The 21,993-nt window shown below is 45.7% G+C and overlaps 1 non-coding gene and 3 pseudogenes across 1 annotated transcript; all 4 read right to left on the bottom strand.

The window, feature by feature from the left end:
• Positions 1 to 959: 959 nt before the first annotated feature.
• LOC142685985 (U2 spliceosomal RNA) lies at positions 960 to 1,101 on the bottom strand (annotated as a pseudogene).
• A 1,283-nt stretch (positions 1,102 to 2,384) lies between these two features.
• On the bottom strand, positions 2,385 to 2,570 carry LOC142685927 (U2 spliceosomal RNA). Its single transcript, XR_012855355.1, has one exon. It is a non-coding gene; the product is annotated as a U2 spliceosomal RNA (small nuclear RNA).
• A 6,208-nt stretch (positions 2,571 to 8,778) lies between these two features.
• LOC142685931 (U2 spliceosomal RNA) lies at positions 8,779 to 8,953 on the bottom strand (annotated as a pseudogene).
• An 11,803-nt stretch (positions 8,954 to 20,756) lies between these two features.
• Positions 20,757 to 20,931, bottom strand: LOC142685930 (U2 spliceosomal RNA; annotated as a pseudogene).
• Positions 20,932 to 21,993: the final 1,062 nt, after the last annotated feature.

The following is a 21,993-nucleotide window of genomic DNA, read 5'->3' as shown; positions in this document are numbered from 1 at the left end:
CAATTTTCCTTTTTTCAGCAATTTTACCTTTGCCCACATCAGTATCTTTAATACCTCCTCCTCCACTATTCTCCACTTTTTCCGTTACTGAAGAAACCTCTTCAATATTCGGTTTACTTTTCTCCCTGCTTGCTCCACTCTCTTGTTGCACTCCTCTTCTATGTCTCTTTGGACATATCCTGAAGACATGCCCACCCTCTCCACACATGTTACAAATCTTTTCCTCTTTGCAGTCTTGATAGTCGTGGCCTTCATGCAAACATTTTGTACACACAATCTTTTGACATTCTGCTGTATTGTGCCCATATTTCTTACAGTTCCTGCAAAAAATGTCCATTCCAGAAAAGAACAAATCTCCAGTCGTGTTTCCAATTTTAAAGCGAGCTGGTGGGGTTACCATTTTTCCTGAAGTTCTGTCCAGTTTCATTGAACAAAAAAATCTCCATTTTCCGGTCCAGAAGCCAAATTCATTCAGAACTTTGCCTTTCTCCACAACTTTCTCGCAATACTTCCCTAGGAATATACTAATATCCTCCTCTTCAACATATGGCGAGTACATCTTGACGGTCACAAGACGCTGCCACACAGAAAAGTGTGGTACCAACACCACACCTTCCAACTTTGGATCTTCACGTGACTTCAACAAGTTTACCGAAAACTTCAAATACGTTTCTTCATTGATGAACGTGACGTCATAGACACCTCTCTGTGGGTAGTCCATTACCGCCAGTATGTCCTCCTTGCTCAGCCGAAACAGTCCCAGCAACAAATCTTCGCTCAGGAAACGCAGGTCTTTCTTGGTCCTTTCCAGTTCCGTCACCGTAAAACGAACAGCATTCCTGGTCCTCATATATTCCGGTATGGCCTCCATTCTGATGGTTTTCAGGATAGACCTTCAACACCGAGGTGTCAGGTGGGTGATCGCTCCTCGTTGCCCTGGACTAATCCTCCTCCCCAATAGCAGCAGAGGGGTGAAGTCTCTTGTGAAAGAGACGATCCCCCCAGGCCAAGGAAAAGGGTACCAGGGCACCTCCTGACCAAGAAACAAGGCAATACCCTAAAGTACTACACTTGATCTTAGCCAAAAGGCCGAGAAGCGATAACCCGAATGGGCCTGGCGTTGACCGAGCCTGCCTAATACTGCTGTTCACCCCTTGCAGCGATTCAGCCTACTTCTAGGCAATTCCATGGGGCCCTGCAGGCTCACACACATTTACAGCTACTAAGCGGGAGGTGAATAAAGGCCGGAGAGGAAGCTACACAGGATTTGCTTCTTTTGCTTGCACCACAATGCAGTGCTGAAAGAGGAGGAATCTACATAAAAACGCCTTCTTGGCAACGCCCAAATGCCCTCCTGCCGTGCAAATACTGGCAGCAGCAGCAGCAGCAGTAAGTGCATGCCCACAGCCACCCCTTGTTCCTTCACAACTTGTATTAGCTTTAATCCAGTCCAGTGCTGCCTGCTGAGCAGCACTGACCAACACTGCCTGGGCCCAGGCTTTTATCTATCTCTGAGGCCCCATTATGATGTCAGAAAGCTGGCTCTGGAATCCTGAGGGCTCCACTATGACACGTGCAAAGTTCCGTCTGAACTTTATATAAGACGGTGAGGCTCAGTCAGTCACTCAGTGTTGCCTGAGAGGGCAACACTGCAACAGCCGGCCGCCAGGCTGTCTTTTTTTTGCACATTTATTTGCCTCCAGGAGGCCACAAGAGGGAGACAAGGGACTGCAAAATGGAAAATAAGCATCCACCAACTTTACAGACAACTTCTCCTTGCTCCTACAACCTCCATCCTTGCACAGTTTGTTATTCTTCCAGGTAACAAAGTAACAAATCCAAATTGCTGCTCTCTTTGTAGGCAAGCAAGGGTTTGTTGCAACTGCAATTCTTACTTCTTCTTGAAATGTAGGGACGACAGTACATTCCATCACATCCATCTAGTGTACACAGGTAGGTCCATTGTGGCGGGTAGGCGGCTGGCTGCTTTAATGGCTGTTTGCTGTTCCCCTACTCCACTCCACTCCACTATTTGACTGTGGTGCTGCATCAATCAGTGGCTGGCTCAGGTGCAGCTCTTTAACTTACCTAGGAGGGAGGGCGGAGAGAAGACAAGGAAGGTGAATGAGCTGTTCCAATGTGAAATGCCGGAAACACAGAAACACAGAAGACACACACACACACACACACACACAACAAGAGGTGGCAATGTATTAATTAATTGCATTTAATAAATGAGCTCATTATCACACATGACTGTACAAATGCATTGTCCAACAGGTGTTGAAATAATGGGATTAAAAGGGGAGATCCCATCAGAAAGACAAAAACAATAGCAAACACAAATAGCACTTTTGGAATCTGATTTTAGTCAACACATAAGGGAAGGGTGCACCGGTCCTGGAAATACTGCAATACCAGGTCAATGCGTGGAGTGGACAGAGCAAGCTCTATTTCCATCTCCCTGTTCTAAAAATCCATTTAATATATGGTCCCCAGATAGGGGACGTATCAGATATTAAACTGATAAGAACAGATTTTTTCTTTTGAATTTAACTAAGTCTAATTAAACTAATTTCTTAAGAACAAGGTCTAGTATAACATCTTCCAACAACTAAAGTGCCATGTGCTCTGTGCTCTTCTTTTCCCTAAACGTTTCTTGTCTAGCAGGTAATATAAATACAGTTCACTGATTGCTAATTTTATACACTCTTTTTCGCTAATATAATCTCTCTTGAACAATAAAATATTTCTGGTTTTCCATAGTGCGTTTTTTATGCAGTTTATAGTGCACCATAAAACTCTTTCTTTTTCTTTTGGCAGTGTCTCATGAATACCATAAAAAATCACTTCAAAGTTTAAAAAGCTAAGACCAGTTAAGAATTTTAAAAGTTCTCCACATTCTTTCCAAACAGTCTGTGCAAAATGACAATTCCAGAATATGTGCAAGGTCGTCTCATCATAGCAGCATTGTTGTCTAGGGCAGACACTGAAATTGCTCAATCCCCTTCTGTGCTGGAAAAATCTGGTGGGCAGACAGTCATGAACCATCATCCAGGCAATGTCTTTGTGGCTGTTTGTAAGGTAGGGTGCATTAACTTTTTCCCATATAGCAGCGCTTCTGTTGAAAGAAAAGTTAGAAATGGGTGTCATTGTATCTTTTTTCTTTATTTCTAGGGACAATTTCCTCGGATTTTTCAAAGTCTCCACCTCAAAGGACTCAAGGTTATGTTGTTTTATTACCTTTTCTAAAATAATATATTGCTTGGGTGGAAATATTAAAACTGGACTAGATAATGACATAGAAATCCACTTGCGTCGCCTAAAAATATGTCCTGCAGCATATCGTAAAAAATAGGACCAATTATTACATAAAGACACACTTTTAAAACAGAGGCTAAAAAACTTAGAATATAGAAAAAGTTTTACATTTGGCACATCTTTACCACCTTTACTAAGTGATTTAAACATTGTCTGTCTATTTAGCTTTTCGAATTTCGAACTCCATACGAATTGGAATAGCATTCTTTGAAGTCTTTTAACAGTTAACTCATTCGGTGGAAACACAAAACTCAAGTACAGCATAATCGGAAGCAGAATGGCTTTTATGACAAGAATTTTGCCACTCAAGGTAAGTTTTCTCAACATCCATAAATCTATTTTCTTTTGTAACTTGTTTTTTACGTCTTCCCAGCTTTGCGCACCATTATTTTGTTGATCGAAGATTACGCCTAAAACTTTAATTTGGTCGGTTTGCATTTTTAAGCTTGGCATAAAAAAATCAGTCCAATCTCCAATCGTAAAACAACTACTTTTGTCAATATTAAGTTTAAAAGCAGAGGCTAGGCAAAAAAATTCTGTAATTCTTATCGCTCGTCTAAGGGCAACCTGTGATGAACAGAAGATAGAGATATCGTCCATATAGCCCATGACTTTAACTTCGTTCCCACCACCTCCGGGTAGGGGAACACCTCTGACAACCTTGTCTTTTCTGATCATTGACAGAAGCGGTTCAATGGCACATATAAATAGTATGGGCGACAGGGGGCACCCCTGTTTAACTCCTGAGTGCAGTTTAACTTCGTCTGTTAGCGAGCCGTTGACTAATATTCTGCTAAAAGAGTTTTTGTATAAAAGCGCAATTTGTCGTATAAAAGCATCTGGAAAACACATCTTTTTTAAAACTAACCATAAAAACCTATGAGACACACGATCAAATGCCTTCTGAAAATCTAATGACAAGATGGCTAAATTCTGCTGTCTATCTTGCTGGTACCAAATTACATCTCTGATGGTGTTTAGATGTTCTGTCACACTTCTCCCTGGTACTGCACAAACTTGGTCCATATTTATAACTTGGCTTAAAACCCCTTTAAAACGGTTAACTAAAATTTTGGACATAATTTTGTAATCCACGTTGAGAAGCGTAATTGGTCTCCAGTTTTCTAACCGAGATTTTTCTCCTTTTTTATGAATTAGAGATACGAGTCCACTTCTCCAGGATAGTGGTAGCAGATCACTTTTAAAGGCTTCCTTAATAACAAGATAAAAGTCCACACTTAAAATGTCCCAAAATTCCCTATAAAATTCTACGGGAAGACCGTCAGATCCCGGGGTTTTCCCAAATAAAAAGCTTTTGACAGCAGCATGAAGTTCTTCAGAAGTAATGTCCTTACATAACAGTTCTTGGTCGGTTTTGGATAACGTGCAATCTAGAGTGTTAATAGCATCCTCAGTAAAAGACAAGTCTATAGGTTTGTCGTTAAAAAGTTCTTGATAAAAGCTTTGAGCTTTGGCAAGCATGCCGTCTGCTGTTGTTTCGCCTTCCAGCTCCTTAATCATCTCTTTGGTGCTGACGTTTTTTTTGAAGAAATATCTAGAGCATTTTTCATTTTTCTCAAGAATTTCAATTTTTGAGCTGAAGATGATTTCTTTCCCTTTGTTCTCAATTTCTTTTGCGATTTGTTCCTTTACATTTATAATTAAGTCTTCCATGTCTATACCAGCACTTCTAAGTTTGTAGTACGTTTGTAGCTTGGTGTTGAGTGTGTTGTGCCACTTCGTCTTCTCTCTTGCTCTCGCAATGCTTTTTTTGACAAAGAATTCTTTGATTTTATTTTTGGCGTATTCCCACCACTCTAGCATGGAAGCGTAATTTTTCTGTTTACTTTTTAAATGGTTATAATGGTTTAAAAAATCTGTCTTTATTGCAGTTTCTTGAAGTAGCGTTGTATTGAGTCTCCAGACTCCTCTGCCTTTGACAAGTCTGGGGACTTCTAATTGTGTCTGAATCATTTTGTGGTCTGAAAAAATATTGGAAATTAACAAAGATGATTTTGGAATAATTTGCTCTGTAACAAAAGTAAAGTCAATTCTGGACTTCGTAACAGCATTTTCCCAGGTGTAACCCGGGTCAGATTTTTGCAGGTCTCTCCAGGTGTCCTTTAGTTTAAAGTCTATGAGCAGGTCCTTTAACTGTTTCTCTGTTTTGTCTTTTTTTGGCTCTCCAGTGCTACCTTCTCTCTTCTCACCGGATAAGATACAATTAAAGTCGCCAGCTATTATTAGCGGGGATGAACCAGGTAAGTAGCATTGTATATCCTCCAACAACTGCGACCTTTCTTCTTTTACAGGCGAGGCATAAACACAGAGAAGTCTTAAGTCCACCCCATGATGGGTTATATTAGCAAACAGAGCTCTTCCGGGCATAACTTCCTTGAATGCATTGACTTTGAACTCCTTAGACTTAAACAATATTCCAACACCGGTTGATCTGGTTTCATTATCTCCAGACCATATGGAATTGCCCAAAGTCCAATCTTGTCTTAGAGTTGCATAGTTCATGTCAAAATCTATTCCGCATTCCTGTACGAAAAAAATGTCTGAGTCCACTGTAGATAAATACGAAAATAAAGCGGCCCGCCTTGTCGGACCCTTTAGACTCCTCACATTGAGTGAGGAAATTTTAATGCTGTTTGCCATAGATCATTCGGATTAGTGGGCACTACTATCCGAATCTGACATGAAGCCCACTGGGGTGCAGGGGCTAGACACGTCTTCTGAATCCGAAAATTCAATATTGGCAGGATCGGATGGTGGGGGTTTTGCCGGAGGCGGTTTTGCTGGAGGTTGCTTTGCCGGAGGTGTCAGTTTAGCTGGTGTCACTAGGGGCTTATATTGAGGCGTGCTGGACCTTTTAGAGCCAACACTTGATCCCTCTTCCTCAGGTTTTCTTTTCCTCTGCACTTCTAGATCCATGGCTTCTTCCAGACTGTGACCCTTGGCCTCTGTAGAAGATCTCTCCCCCACTTTGGCTTCGGGTTTCACCTGTCTCATGATCTTAGCCTTCTCTAGATCTTCAGAGTTTTTTGAACCAAGACCTTTGGCTGCCACAGACGATCTCTCCCCTGCTTTAGCCTCAGGTCTCACAGGATCAGCATTCTCCAATCCATCAGGGCAATCCGACCAGACAGCCGGAGCACCCACGTCAGGTAAGCCTTCTCCTTGCGGAGGTTTCGCCGCTGGCCTCTGCGCTGAAGATGTCCCAGCAGCCCCTGGCTGCCCTCTGACCGCATCTGCATAAGAGCCAGTTTTCTTCAAAGGGCAGTCCCGAAAGGCATGCCCTGGTACACGGCAAATGTTGCAGACCATCACATTTGGACAACTGAAAGTTGCGTGGCCCTTCTGGTAACACTTTTTACAAACTGCCACCTCTTCTGGGCAGTTCTCATACGTATGCCCAAAGTCCATACATTTCCGGCAAAACAAAGGCATGTTAGGATAAAACAGACGTCCTCTGTCTCTGCCAATTAAGAATCCTGAAGGGGGGTGATGGTATCCCCCAATTCCTTCTGAGTCTTCCTTCAGCTTGACAAAAAACTTATATTTTCCTGTCCACAGCTTCTCAGAGTTCAGGACTTTGTGGGAAAAGCGCACTGAGGCGCAATGTCTCTGAAGAAAGAAGCTGATGTCATCCAGGAGCACATGGGGATTACTCATATGAACCACCAGAGGCTTTTCTTCAGTGGTAAACAGAATAACAAAGACTAGACCTTTAAGGTCTTCCTCACCCAACTTCAACCTGATGGTCCTGTACAAGCTTTGACAAGCAGCTTCCGATACCAGGGTAAGGGTATAGCGACCTGGAGCATCTTGGAGAGCTAGGATGTCTTCTCTCTTTATCCCAAGGATCTCCAGCAAAACTCGCCTCACGAAGAAACCCAGCTGGAACTTGTCTCTGGCATCATCTCCAACCTCGATCTTGAAGGAATCCTTTATCTTCAGTTCATCGGATCTTGAAAAACGCATAGTAGCCTCCATCCTCGCTTTGTGGGGATCGCCTTCTCCTCGAATTCTCCTCGCAGGTCCTCTCCTTATAGCAGCATAGGGCTTAAGATGGCGAACCACCGATGCCCTATGGCCAAGAGCTCGACAAGCTTTGGAAAGACCTTTCAGTCAGACACGAGATCTGAGCCAAAAGGCCGAGAAGCGATAACCCGAATGGGCCTGGCGTTGACCGAGCCTGCCTAATACTGCTGTTCACCCCTTGCAGCGATTCAGCCTACTTCTAGGCAATTCCATGGGGCCCTGCAGGCTCACACACATTTACAGCTACTAAGCGGGAGGTGAATAAAGGCCGGAGAGGAAGCTACACAGGATTTGCTTCTTTTGCTTGCACCACAATGCAGTGCTGAAAGAGGAGGAATCTACATAAAAACGCCTTCTTGGCAACGCCCAAATGCCCTCCTGCCGTGCAAATACTGGCAGCAGCAGCAGCAGCAGTAAGTGCATGCCCACAGCCACCCCTTGTTCCTTCACAACTTGTATTAGCTTTAATCCAGTCCAGTGCTGCCTGCTGAGCAGCACTGACCAACACTGCCTGGGCCCAGGCTTTTATCTATCTCTGAGGCCCCATTATGATGTCAGAAAGCTGGCTCTGGAATCCTGAGGGCTCCACTATGACACGTGCAAAGTTCCGTCTGAACTTTATATAAGACGGTGAGGCTCAGTCAGTCACTCAGTGTTGCCTGAGAGGGCAACACTGCAACAGCCGGCCGCCAGGCTGTCTTTTTTTTGCACATTTATTTGCCTCCAGGAGGCCACAAGAGGGAGACAAGGGACTGCAAAATGGAAAATAAGCATCCACCAACTTTACAGACAACTTCTCCTTGCTCCTACAACCTCCATCCTTGCACAGTTTGTTATTCTTCCAGGTAACAAAGTAACAAATCCAAATTGCTGCTCTCTTTGTAGGCAAGCAAGGGTTTGTTGCAACTGCAATTCTTACTTCTTCTTGAAATGTAGGGACGACAGTACATTCCATCACATCCATCTAGTGTACACAGGTAGGTCCATTGTGGCGGGTAGGCGGCTGGCTGCTTTAATGGCTGTTTGCTGTTCCCCTACTCCACTCCACTCCACTATTTGACTGTGGTGCTGCATCAATCAGTGGCTGGCTCAGGTGCAGCTCTTTAACTTACCTAGGAGGGAGGGCGGAGAGAAGACAAGGAAGGTGAATGAGCTGTTCCAATGTGAAATGCCGGAAACACAGAAACACAGAAGACACACACACACACACACACACACACAACAAGAGGTGGCAATGTATTAATTAATTGCATTTAATAAATGAGCTCATTATCACACATGACTGTACAAATGCATTGTCCAACAGGTGTTGAAATAATGGGATTAAAAGGGGAGATCCCATCAGAAAGACAAAAACAATAGCAAACACAAATAGCACTTTTGGAATCTGATTTTAGTCAACACATAAGGGAAGGGTGCACCGGTCCTGGAAATACTGCAATACCAGGTCAATGCGTGGAGTGGACAGAGCAAGCTCTATTTCCATCTCCCTGTTCTAAAAATCCATTTAATATATGGTCCCCAGATAGGGGACGTATCAGATATTAAACTGATAAGAACAGATTTTTTGATTGAAAAATGCTTTATTGACAATCAATCGTCATCATACAAACATTACTGCGACGCAGCGCAAGCCATGAAGCAGCAAATAATAAATAATAACAGTCGTCAAACATAACATGACAGTATAATACACAGTACAGGCTGGCCTATGCTATACATTACACCACATGCTACACTAACATTCTTGCATTCACTAAAGCCAAACAACAAAGCATTACAGACAAGTGATGGGAAATGGGAGTGGGTAGGAGGGGATAGGGAAGGGGGAAATCACAGGCCCGAAGCTTTATTGAAAGACAACACACAAGAAGGGAGAGTGGGGGGAAGGGGAGTATCAGTCCTCTTCCTCATCGACGTCCGGGCTGTCCCAGGTGGAATAGTCTCTGAGCAGGCTGTGGATCAGCCTGCGGCAGTCCTGGACGGACACACTCTCTCTCCGCAAAATCAGACGGTTCCTGGCAAACCATATAGCGTCCTTAAAGCAGTTCATAAGGCGCCAGGCTTCCTGGATTGCTCCATCCGTGGTATTCCCAGGAAATAGTCCATAAAGTACCGAGCGGTACGACAGTCTGTTCCTGGGTACTGAGTCCTTGAGTTCATGTTCCAAGGCTTTCAACAGACCCTGTGCAAAGGGGCACTGCCAGAAAATGTGCAAAGATGTTTCCTCCGTGAAGGGGCACCTGGGGCAGTACCGGGTCTTGCACAGGTTGCGGGCATGCATGAATGACCTAAGAGGCAGTCCTCCCTGGATGGCCATCCATGAAATGTCCTTGTGCCCATTGGTCAACCTGCCAGATGACACGTTAGTCCAAACAGTCTCCAACGTGTCGGCATGAAGCCCTGGAACAAACTCCAGTGAGTCCTTTGCTCTGATGTGCTTGTGGATCGTCTTAGGTTTCCACAAGTCGGGCTTAAGACCCTCCAGTTGATGCTCCCTCACAAACCGGACAACATCTCCGTAGAACCAGGGAGCGTGCCAGTTGTAAGGGAAGGAGCTGTCCCACTTGTCCCAGCCAAAACCTCGCCAGAGGGGAAGGAGGAAGTAGCGGGACATGGCCTTGCCCGCAGAGCCGTTTGCTGTCCTCAGAGTCCTACGAACACAGTCACATGCAAAAGCGATCCGCAGCAGAGTGGGAATGTCGGGTATACCCTTCCCACCTTTGCGGGGCTCCTTGTACATAACAGTCCGCTTTACTCTGTCCATTTTCGAGCCCCAGATGAAGCGAAACACAGTCCTGGTAATGGCCCTCGAGACCGTTGCAAGAGGGGGCCATGCCTGTGCAGTGTATTGTAGCACAGGCAAGACTTCGTTACGCAGGACCATTGCTTTGCCCTCAATAGTGAGTTGTCTGAGGCTCCACAGTCCGATCCTTTGGTTGACTTTGGCCAAGCGTTCTTCCCACGACTTTAGGGCTGCACCTTCCTTACCGAACCAGACTCCCAGAATTTTGATGAAGTCCGGCTTGATAGTAAACGGGAAGGAGGCAGGAGAAGGCAGGTACCACTTTCCGAAGAGCATGGCTTCCGACTTCCCGCAGTTGACTTTTGCCCCTGAAGCGCGTCCGAACTCCTCGCAGGTCTGGACGAGTGCAGTCACCGAACTCTGGTCAGCGCAGAAGACGGTCACGTCGTCCATGTACAGCGAGCATTTGACCTCGAAGTGTCCTGGACCTGGTGCGGTGATCCCTCTGATCTCTCCATTCTGCCGGATAGCCTCTGCGAAGAGCTCTATAACACAAACAAAAAGGAGAGGTGAAAGAGGACAGCCTTGTCTAACCCCCGACGATACAGGAAAGGGGTCAGTCTTCCAGCCGTTCACCAGCACCGAGCTGTAAATGTCGCAATACATCAGGTTAACATACAAACAGAACAACCTGCCCAGCCGCAGCCTACGCAGAGCCTTACCCATGAATTCGTGAGAGACCCGGTCAAAAGCCTTCTCCTGATCCAGACTGACCAGGGCCGCGTGTGTACGGCGGCTTTGCATGTAATGCACCGTGTCCCTCACCAGGGCAAGACTGTCGGCCACCCTACGGCCAGGAATGCCGCAGGTTTGGTCCGATCCGATGATCTGTCCGATGACAACCTTCAGTCTGTTGGCCAATACTTTGGCGAGGATCTTGTAGTCCACGTTCAGGAGAGAGATGGGACGCCAGTTTTTCAGGTCACATCTCTCTCCCTTCCGCTTATACAAGATCGTGATCATGCCTTCTCTCAAGGACGGTGGCATTCTACCCTCCACCACCATCTCCTCATAGAGCTCCAGCAGGTCCGGACAGATCAAGTCCCCCAGCGCTACATAGAGCTCTGCTGGGAGACCATCACTGCCCGGGGTCCTGCCGGGTCTGAAGGATTTAGCGGCAGAGAGCAGTTCCTCCACCGTCAGGGGTACATCCATAGCCTCCGTACCTGCAGGATCAAGATGATTAGTGATACCTGACAGGAATTTATCGGCGGCTTCGGGGTCAGTGGTTTTCCGGGAGTAGAGGCTTTGGTAGTAGTCTGTGACGACTCCCATCACCTCCTTCTTCCCAGAATGCATGTTTCCGGTCTCATCTCGAAGTTCCTTCAGGGGCGTGTGGCCGGCATGGAGTTTCCTGAAAAAGAACGAGTTACATTTCTCACCCTTCTCCAGGTTCTCCACCTTGGAACGAAAGACAATTCGCTTGGATTCCTCCTCAAAGTGCCCTTTCAGGCCCTTTTTGGCTTCCTCCAGCTCCTTCCTGACGTCCCAGCCGCATTGAAGGAGGTCTTGCAGGGATCGCAGCTGACGCTGCATCTCTCTGAAGTCTCTCTTCCTCTCACACGCCTGTTGGCGACTTTTTGCCTGAAAGAAACAACGAAATTCAACTTTAACATATTCCCACCAGTCACAGGTTTTGTCAAAGAAAACTTTATCATTCCTCCAAACAATATAGGCGTCTCTAAGTTCCGCCAGTACCTCCTCTCTTTCCAGCAGGGCACAATTCAGCTTCCAGGAGCCAGGGCCGGGAGGAAAACCGTGGCCGATGGCACCCTGGAAGAGAATGGCCCTGTGGTCAGAGAAGAAGCAGGGGACCATGGAGTGCCCATGCTGCTTGACTGCCCGGGAGGTGAACACAAAGTCAATCCGAGAACGAAGTGAGCCATCGGGTCGGCTCCATGAATAGTTCACAGAGCCGATCCCCATGGAGCCCACAACGTCCTGCAAGGATGCTTCGGTTACCATCTCGATAAGCAGTTTGGAACTGACATCCAGCTTGATTGAAGTGCCGGAACTTCGTCCATCCTCTTCGATGGGGCAGTTGAAGTCCCCGGCCATCACCACTGCCCTAGTAGTGGCGAGCTGGGTCCGCAGGGTCTGGAATAGTTCCAGGCGCTCAGCCTTCATAGGGGGGGCGTACACGTTGATGAGCCTAATCGGCTCTCCTGCCCAGGAACCGTCTACGACCAACAAGCGGCCGCAGGCGAGCTCCTGGACAGAGTCAACAGTAAATACGCCTCCCCTAATCAGGATGGCAACCCCTGCAGACTTACAGTCGCCCCCACCAGACCAGTAGGACGGGCCATGGGTCCACTGCCTGGCCAGATGATGGTATGACCTGGAAGAGGGGAGAGTACATTCCTGCAGCATAAATACATCACTCAACTGCTTGGAAAGAAAAGTTAGCACCATCTGACATCTAGTCCTATCTCTAACACTCCTCACATTGAGGCTAAAGATGTTAAGTTTAGCAGCCATGGGGGAGAATAAAGAAGGTTAGTGCAAACGATACACCTTAGTTACCAGTCCGGTCGGGCGGATCCTCCTCGCCTGGCGGGTCCGAAAGATCCAGCAGGCCCTCTGACAAAAATTGTTCCAGGATTGTAGCCACCTGGATGTCTGTTGTGAAGTCGATGACCTCAGGTTCAGACACGAGTTCCTCCACCATCTGCTCCATTTCCTCCTGCTGCGCAAGGGAATCTTCGCAGATTTCCACGACTTGTCGCTTTGAGGACTCAGCCGCTGGGCTGTCCCTCACCTTTCTCTTCCTCTGGATGGCACCTGAGGAGACAAGAGGGGGAAAATCCTCCAGGGAGAGGACTCCAGCAGCTGGAGAGGAAGATGTTAGTGCTGCTGGAGCTGGGGAGAAGGGAGGCTGGGTTGGGAGAGGTGCAGGTGACAGGACCACTGAGATGGGTGGGTAGGAGAAGGTGAGAGCCTCAGTGGGGGTGACAGGGGTTGGGGACGGGGGGGTGGGGAGGGCCGGGCGAGGGAGGGTGGGAAGGGTAGGGCGAGGGAGGGCCGGGAGAGGGGGGGGAGGGACTGTCGTCTTCTTACCATCCTTCTTTTTCCCGGTCTTCTGTGCCGCTGGAGCTCTGGCTGGGGCGGGGTTCCCTCTGGCTGGAGCTTTCGCTGCTACAGTTGCCCAGGATCGATCCCTCTTCGGGCAGTCCTTGTAAGAGTGGGCTGCTTGTCCGCAGAGGTTGCACATTGTCCGTTTCGGGCAGTCTTTGGTCTCGTGTCCTGTTACCCGGCAGTTCTTGCAGGCGTCCTCCTTGCAGTCCTTCACCGAATGACCCTTCTTGCTGCATCTCCTGCAGATCTGCGGCATGTCCGGGTAATAGATGAGGCCGTAGGAGTTGCCCAGCGAGAATGACTGGGGCAGGTGCTGGAGGCCGTCTTCCGCGCTCGAATCCTTGTTCAGTCGGACGATTACCGACCACTTGCCAGTCCAGAAGCCGAGTCCGTTCAGGATGTGGGTGGGTTCCCTCACCACTGTGCAGAACCGCTTCAGGAGCGTGGTGATGTCTTTGCCGGGGGTGTGTGGGTTCCGCATTGAGACCGTCACCCGCCTTTCCTCTCTTTGGACAGGGCAGTTGCCCACAAAGCGAGAGAAAGGGGATTCAGGCCTCGCCGCTTTCACCATCTCCCAGTACCTTCTGCAGATGTTGATCGAAGCAAAGGTCACGAAGAACATCCCGGTCATGAAGGCCTGGATACTGATGGTCTCCGGCTTAGCGAAGCCCTGATCCAGGAGCATCTTCTGGCAGAACACTTCTTCCGTCATGTCCGGCACTCTCCCGTCCACCTCCTTGAGCTTCAGGGCCACCGTCTGCTTCATCCAGGGCTCCAGGGTTGGAGCAGCCTGGTTCGGCTTCCTGGTGGCCTGTTGGCTTGAGGAGGCTTCAGGAGGAGATGTCCTGGCCTGGGCCGGCTCACCTGGTCCATCAGCCTTCTCCTTCTGGGTGGCAGGGTTGCTGGTTGAGGCCATGGCTTCTTCCAGCTGTTCCTGTCGCTTGGGGAGGATCTTCGATAGCTCTTTCCCGAAGGGGGCGGAGCTATGCAAATCTTCTCCTTGCTGGCCGAGGTTCTTCCACGAAATTTCTTCCGCAGCGGTTCCTCGTCGAGCTTCTTCTGCGGCCGAGCTTCTTCAAAGATCCCCTTCAGCAGCGGCTCTTCTCCGAAGGTCTCTGTCGCAGTTCTCCTTCTTCCCGGCAGCGATCTCCCGGAGCTTCTTCCCCGATGGCGGCTTCTCCCTTCTGGATCTTCGTCTTCGGTGGTTCTTCTCCGCAGTTCGTCGCCGGCTTCGTCTGGAACGCTCTTGGATCGCTAAGCTAGTGTTTATAGCCCCCAGTGGTTCTCCGAGCTATCTATCCTTACAAGGACTGATAAGAACAGATTTTTTTTTTTTGATTTTTTACTTTTTTATTGAATTATTCAGAAAATACAATACATTATATCAGAAGAATTTTGCAAAACATGAACAACAGATAAGAACAAAGAACATCAAAGTCCTGACATCAGAAAAGCAACTTAATCTTGCAGAAACATATTCCATAGATGAATATTCCAAAGGCTCTTTGCTTTCCTCAGTCCCAACCTTTTTTTGTCCAGGAGATAAAAAACGTACATCTCACTAAGAGCCAACTTAATACAGTCCTTCTCTGTAATGGAATCACGTTTAAAAAGCAAGATGTTTCTAACTTTCCACAATGCCATCTTTATACAATTTACAGTAATCCATAGAACTCGACTCTTTTCACTTGTCGGGACATTAAAAACACCATATAGTATTACTTCATGATTCAAAACATTAAGATCAGATACAAATTTCAACAGAGAACCAATATAACGCCAAACATTTTGAGCATAAAAACAATTCCAAAATAAATGTAGAACTGTCTCATCATTAAAGCATCCTGCTCTCGTACATTTTGCAGTTCTAACTAGCCTTCTCTTATGTTGAAAATCCCGGGTAGGTAAACATTGGTGTACAATTTGCCATGCTAAGTCCTTGAGTTCATTTGACAGGAAAGCCATATTGGTCATTCTCCATATTTTTTGAGTCTTTTCAACAGAATAATTTAAAACCATTGATAGTTGTTCGTTCTTCCTAACTTCCAAATTTAATTTTCTTGTATTACTTAAAACATTTGCATCAAAACCACTAATATCATACATACGAATAATTCTTTCTAAAATAGCATAATGAATTGGGGGAACATATAGAACAGGGGATGTTAAAGACAAGGTTATCCATTTTCTTTTCCTAAAAATATGACCAGCAGCATATCTTAGAAAATACGACCAATAACTATGACCGTGTAGGCCATTAAAACACATAGAAAAGAATTTCACATATAAAAACCTCTTAATGTTTGGTACATCTTTACCTCCCAATTTCTTTGCCGTAAACATAACCTCTCTTTTAATTTTATCCATTTTTGAACTCCATATAAAATGAAAGCAAATCTTATTTAAAAACTTTAAAGTGCATTCTTTCGGTGGGAAAACAATGCTTAGATATAACATTATAGGTAAAAGCAGAGATTTCATAATAAGTATCTTCCCCTCAATAGTTAATTTTCTCATTTTCCAAAAACTTATCTTCTTTTGTACTTTCTCTTTCACTATAGACCAACTTTCTTCTCCATTATTTCCACTATCAAAGATAATCCCTAAAATCTTGATCTTATTATATTGCACTTGTACTTCCGTATTGCACCATTCCCCTATTGCAAAGCAATCACATTTCTCTTTGTTTAATCTAAAGGCAGAACCCTCACAAAAGTATTCAGTTTGCCTTATTGCACGTTTCAAGGATGATTCATTTGTGCAAAAAATGTTAACATCGTCCATATAGGCTATAGTCTTGACACTTTGTCCTCCACTCCCAGGAATTGGCACACCTTTAATAATCTTATCTTTCCTTAAAAGGGTTAAAAGTGGCTCTATTGTACATATAAAAAGTATCGGGGAAAGCGGGCATCCTTGTTTAACTCCCGATTGCAAAAACACTTCTTGAGACAGAAAACCATTTACTAAAATACGACTAACACAATTTTTATATAAAAGCGCAATTCTTTCAATAATAAAATCAGGAAAGCACATTCTTTTTAAGACCATCAATAAAAATTCATGCGAGACCCTATCATAGGCCTTTTGAAAATCTAAAGATAAAATCGCCACTCTCTGTTTGCATTGTTTCTGATACCATAGAACGTCTCTGATAAGATTAAGATGATCACTTACTTTCCTCCCTGGCACTCCACATACTTGGTCACTGTGAATTACTTTGGAGATCACTTTTTTCATCCTATTTACTAAGACCTTTGCTAACACTTTGTAATCCACATTTAATAAGGTTATAGGTCTCCAGTTCTCCAATTTTGTCCTATCACCTTTCTTAAAAATCAGAGTAACTACTCCATCACGCCAGGAGGCAGGCAAAATTTTACATGAAAGAGCGTTTTTAAAAACACTTATAAGATCATCTTTTAAAATAGACCAGAAGCATAAGTAAAACTCCACGGGTAATCCGTCAGAGCCTGGTGTTTTCCCCTTAGAGAAACTTTTAAACACACTCAACAGTTCTGGTAAACTCACACTCTCACATAGACTTTCCTGATCAGAATTCTCGAGTTTTAAATCCATAGCATTTAAAAGGTCTTCAGTAAAAGAATGGTCAATTGTTTTTTTATTAAAAAGATCCTGATAAAACTTCTGCGCTTCTACTAAAATCTCGTCATTTGTCTTCTTACCTTCCATCTCGACAATCATTCCTTTATTTTCCACCACTTTTTTAAAGAAAAACCTTGAACATTTCTCATCATTTTCTAAACATTGCACTTTTGCATTAAAAATCACCTCCTTACCTTTTGCACTTATCGCATTCTTGATATCACTTTTTGTCATTGCAATAACATCATCCATTTCTAGACCCTCTTGTTTTAACCTGTAATACGTCTGCATTTTTGTGTTCAATACTTTAAACCACTGTTTTTTTTCCCTGGCCTTTTGCATCCCTTTCCTAATAAAAAACTGTTTTATCCATTTCTTTACCTCCTCCCACCATGCCAGAATACTCTCGTATTTAGACTGACCCAACCTCCATTTTTTATATACAAGAATAAACTCATTTTTAATTTGCATATCTTCCAGCAATGTAGTATTGAGTTTCCAGACTCCTCTTCCTTTCTCCAGGCCAGGTAAAGTGACATGTGCATACAAACATTTATGATCTGAGAATATATTAGATAAAAGAGAAATATTATTCAATTTAACACTATCTGATATTAAAACAAAATCTATTCTAGATTTACAGACATTATTCTCCCAAGTATATCCAGGGTCATTGGGATGTAAACTCTTCCACATATCAGAGAGATTAAAATCTATTGTAAAATTTTTAAGTTGTTTCTCTGTTTTATCCGTTCTCACATGTACACTTCTACTCTCACGCTGTTCACCACTCATATTACAATTAAAATCACCAGCCATTAGAATCGGTGTTGGCCCTGGGATAAAAACTTGCATATCATTAAGCAAATCAGCCCTTTCTTGTTTCTCAGGTGAAGCATACACATTTATCAACTTGATCTCTAACCCATTATACTTGACATTCACCTGTAGAGCTCTCCCAGGAACAATCTCAAAATATGACAATATTTGTATATCTGAACCTCTAAATAAAACCCCAACACCCGAATTTTTATTTATGTTATCTCCAGACCAGACTGATGGCCCAATAGTCCAGTCCTTCCGGATATCACTGTAGTTTGGGCTGTGATCAATTGCACATTCCTGTAAAAAATAAATAGAACAGTCCACAGACTCCAAATACTTAAACAAAGCAGCCCTCCGTGTGGGGCTCTTCAAACTTCTCACATTAAGTGAGGCATATTTTAAAGATGCCATCTAATAGATGATTTTATCAGCTGGAGCTCGAACTTTCGGATATAAAGCCCAATAGTGACTCTGGACTTACAAAATCCTCAATATTGAAAGGATCAGACGCTGACATTAGTGGTATTAGAGGCCTTGACATTAGCTGACATGTATCAATTTCTTCAGCACTCATCTTTGAGGGTCTTTTAACTCCCAGGGGTTGCTCCTCCCCGTCTTTTTTGCCTTTCTTGCGTTTTGTTTCCCTTAAGGCGACTTCCATGGCTTCCTCACTTGATCTGGGCTTTCCACCAGCTACAGCCTCAGCAGGGAGTGCCCTCCCCACCTCAGCTGCAGCAGCAGAGTGCCCCACAAGCTCCACCCCGGTCTTGATTTTTACTGTTGGCTTCTCAGCAAGTAGTTTTGGCTGCTCAGGTTGATTACTCCCCCCTGGGTCCGCAGCAGGGAGCCCAACCTGGACAGCGCCACTCCTTCCAGCCACTCGATCAGCCCAAGATCTGGATGTACGCATACTGCAGTCCTTAAAGGCATGACCTTCTTCTCCACAAACATTGCAGACCATTGTGCTGCAGTCCTTAGACAGATGACCTTCTTTATTACAGCGACCACAAAAGACAGCCGGACTTTCACAACCATCTGCAGTGTGGCCAAATTTCTTGCACTTCCTGCAAAACAGAGGCATCTCTGGGTAAAAGAGATATCCCTTGTCACGCCCAATGGAAAAGTTTGATGGTGGATGACACAGTCCCCCAACACCACCTGGATCTCCAGCCAATTTAACAAAAAACTTGTGTTTGCCAGTCCACAAATCTTCCGAGTTCATGACCTTATGCGAATATTTTATGCTACTGCAGTATTTTCTCAGAAACAAAGCAATGTCCTCCACAGGCACAAAAGGGTTATACATACATACCACCAAAGGCACATCCCCACCAGAATAAAGGATGGTTACGGTCAGTCCATCGAGCTCCGGGTTCTCTTTGCAGGTCTTGAGTACCTCAAATAAATTTTGGCAGGCAGAAATAGAATCCAAGGTCAAAATGTAGGCTCCTTTCCTGGAATCCCTCAGGCAAACGATGGTCTCCTTCTTCACCAACAAGATCTTGTAAAGGATTTCTCTCACGAAGTAAGGTAACTGGAACCGATCCACCTTGCTCTCCTCCACTTCAAATCGAAACGAAAAACGAATCCGCGCTTCGCCGGCTGGAATATAACGGATGATCACACCCATGATGATCGATCGCCTTTTCGGTCTTGTTCGTAGTCTTCCCCCTATAGCAGCAGGTGGCTTAAGACAGCAAGCTGCCGATGCCACAAGGCCGAAGGAAGAGCGTACTCCCAAGGTCCCCCTAGCTAAACCACTTGAGCTTAGCCAGAAGGCCGAGAAGCGATAACCCGAATGGGCCTGGCGTTGACCGAGCCTGCCTAATACTGCTGTTCACCCCTTGCAGCGATTCAGCCTACTTCTAGGCAATTCCATGGGGCCCTGCAGGCTCACACACATTTACAGCTACTAAGCGGGAGGTGAATAAAGGCCGGAGAGGAAGCTACACAGGATTTGCTTCTTTTGCTTGCACCACAATGCAGTGCTGAAAGAGGAGGAATCTACATAAAAACGCCTTCTTGGCAACGCCCAAATGCCCTCCTGCCGTGCAAATACTGGCAGCAGCAGCAGCAGCAGTAAGTGCATGCCCACAGCCACCCCTTGTTCCTTCACAACTTGTATTAGCTTTAATCCAGTCCAGTGCTGCCTGCTGAGCAGCACTGACCAACACTGCCTGGGCCCAGGCTTTTATCTATCTCTGAGGCCCCATTATGATGTCAGAAAGCTGGCTCTGGAATCCTGAGGGCTCCACTATGACACGTGCAAAGTTCCGTCTGAACTTTATATAAGACGGTGAGGCTCAGTCAGTCACTCAGTGTTGCCTGAGAGGGCAACACTGCAACAGCCGGCCGCCAGGCTGTCTTTTTTTTGCACATTTATTTGCCTCCAGGAGGCCACAAGAGGGAGACAAGGGACTGCAAAATGGAAAATAAGCATCCACCAACTTTACAGACAACTTCTCCTTGCTCCTACAACCTCCATCCTTGCACAGTTTGTTATTCTTCCAGGTAACAAAGTAACAAATCCAAATTGCTGCTCTCTTTGTAGGCAAGCAAGGGTTTGTTGCAACTGCAATTCTTACTTCTTCTTGAAATGTAGGGACGACAGTACATTCCATCACATCCATCTAGTGTACACAGGTAGGTCCATTGTGGCGGGTAGGCGGCTGGCTGCTTTAATGGCTGTTTGCTGTTCCCCTACTCCACTCCACTCCACTATTTGACTGTGGTGCTGCATCAATCAGTGGCTGGCTCAGGTGCAGCTCTTTAACTTACCTAGGAGGGAGGGCGGAGAGAAGACAAGGAAGGTGAATGAGCTGTTCCAATGTGAAATGCCGGAAACACAGAAACACAGAAGACACACACACACACACACACACACACAACAAGAGGTGGCAATGTATTAATTAATTGCATTTAATAAATGAGCTCATTATCACACATGACTGTACAAATGCATTGTCCAACAGGTGTTGAAATAATGGGATTAAAAGGGGAGATCCCATCAGAAAGACAAAAACAATAGCAAACACAAATAGCACTTTTGGAATCTGATTTTAGTCAACACATAAGGGAAGGGTGCACCGGTCCTGGAAATACTGCAATACCAGGTCAATGCGTGGAGTGGACAGAGCAAGCTCTATTTCCATCTCCCTGTTCTAAAAATCCATTTAATATATGGTCCCCAGATAGGGGACGTATCAGATATTAAACTGATAAGAACAGATTTTTTGATTGAAAAATGCTTTATTGACAATCAATCGTCATCATACAAACATTACTGCGACGCAGCGCAAGCCATGAAGCAGCAAATAATAAATAATAACAGTCGTCAAACATAACATGACAGTATAATACACAGTACAGGCTAGCCTATGCTATACATTACACCACATGCTACACTAACATTCTTGCATTCACTAAAGCCAAACAACAAAGCATTACAGACAAGTGATGGGATAGGGGAGTGGGTAGGAGGGGATAGGGAAGGGGGAAATCACAGGCCCGAAGCTTTATTGAAAGACAACACACAAGAAGGGAGAGTGGGGGGAAGGGGAGTATCAGTCCTCTTCCTCATCGACGTCCGGGCTGTCCCAGGTGGAATAGTCTCTGAGCAGGCTGTGGATCAGCCTGCGGCAGTCCTGGACGGACACACTCTCTCTCCGCAAAATCAGACGGTTCCTGGCAAACCATATAGCGTCCTTAAAGCAGTTCATAAGGCGCCAGGCTTCCTGGATTGCTCCATCCGTGGTATTCCCAGGAAATAGTCCATAAAGTACCGAGCGGTACGACAGTCTGTTCCTGGGTACTGAGTCCTTGAGTTCATGTTCCAAGGCTTTCAACAGACCCTGTGCAAAGGGGCACTGCCAGAAAATGTGCAAAGATGTTTCCTCCGTGAAGGGGCACCTGGGGCAGTACCGGGTCTTGCACAGGTTGCGGGCATGCATGAATGACCTAAGAGGCAGTCCTCCCTGGATGGCCATCCATGAAATGTCCTTGTGCCCGTTGGTCAACCTGCCAGATGACACGTTAGTCCAAACAGTCTCCAACGTGTCGGCATGAAGCCCTGGAACAGACTCCAGTGAGTCCTTTGCTCTGATGTGCTTGTGGATCGTCTTAGGTTTCCACAAGTCGGGCTTAAGACCCTCCAGTTGATGCTCCCTCACGAACCGGACGACATCTCCGTAGAACCAGGGAGCGTGCCAGTTGTAAGGGAAGGAGCTGTCCCACTTGTCCCAGCCAAAACCTCGCCAGAGGGGAAGGAGGAAGTAGCGGGACATGGCCTTGCCCGCAGAGCCGTTTGCTGTCCT

Source organism: Rhinoderma darwinii (assembly GCF_050947455.1).
Source record: "Rhinoderma darwinii isolate aRhiDar2 chromosome 5 unlocalized genomic scaffold, aRhiDar2.hap1 SUPER_5_unloc_16, whole genome shotgun sequence".
In the NCBI taxonomy this organism is placed as follows: Eukaryota; Metazoa; Chordata; class Amphibia; order Anura; family Rhinodermatidae; genus Rhinoderma; species Rhinoderma darwinii.
The sequence above is the reverse complement of the archived record's forward strand: the minus strand, read 5'-3'. Positions and strand labels throughout refer to the sequence as shown.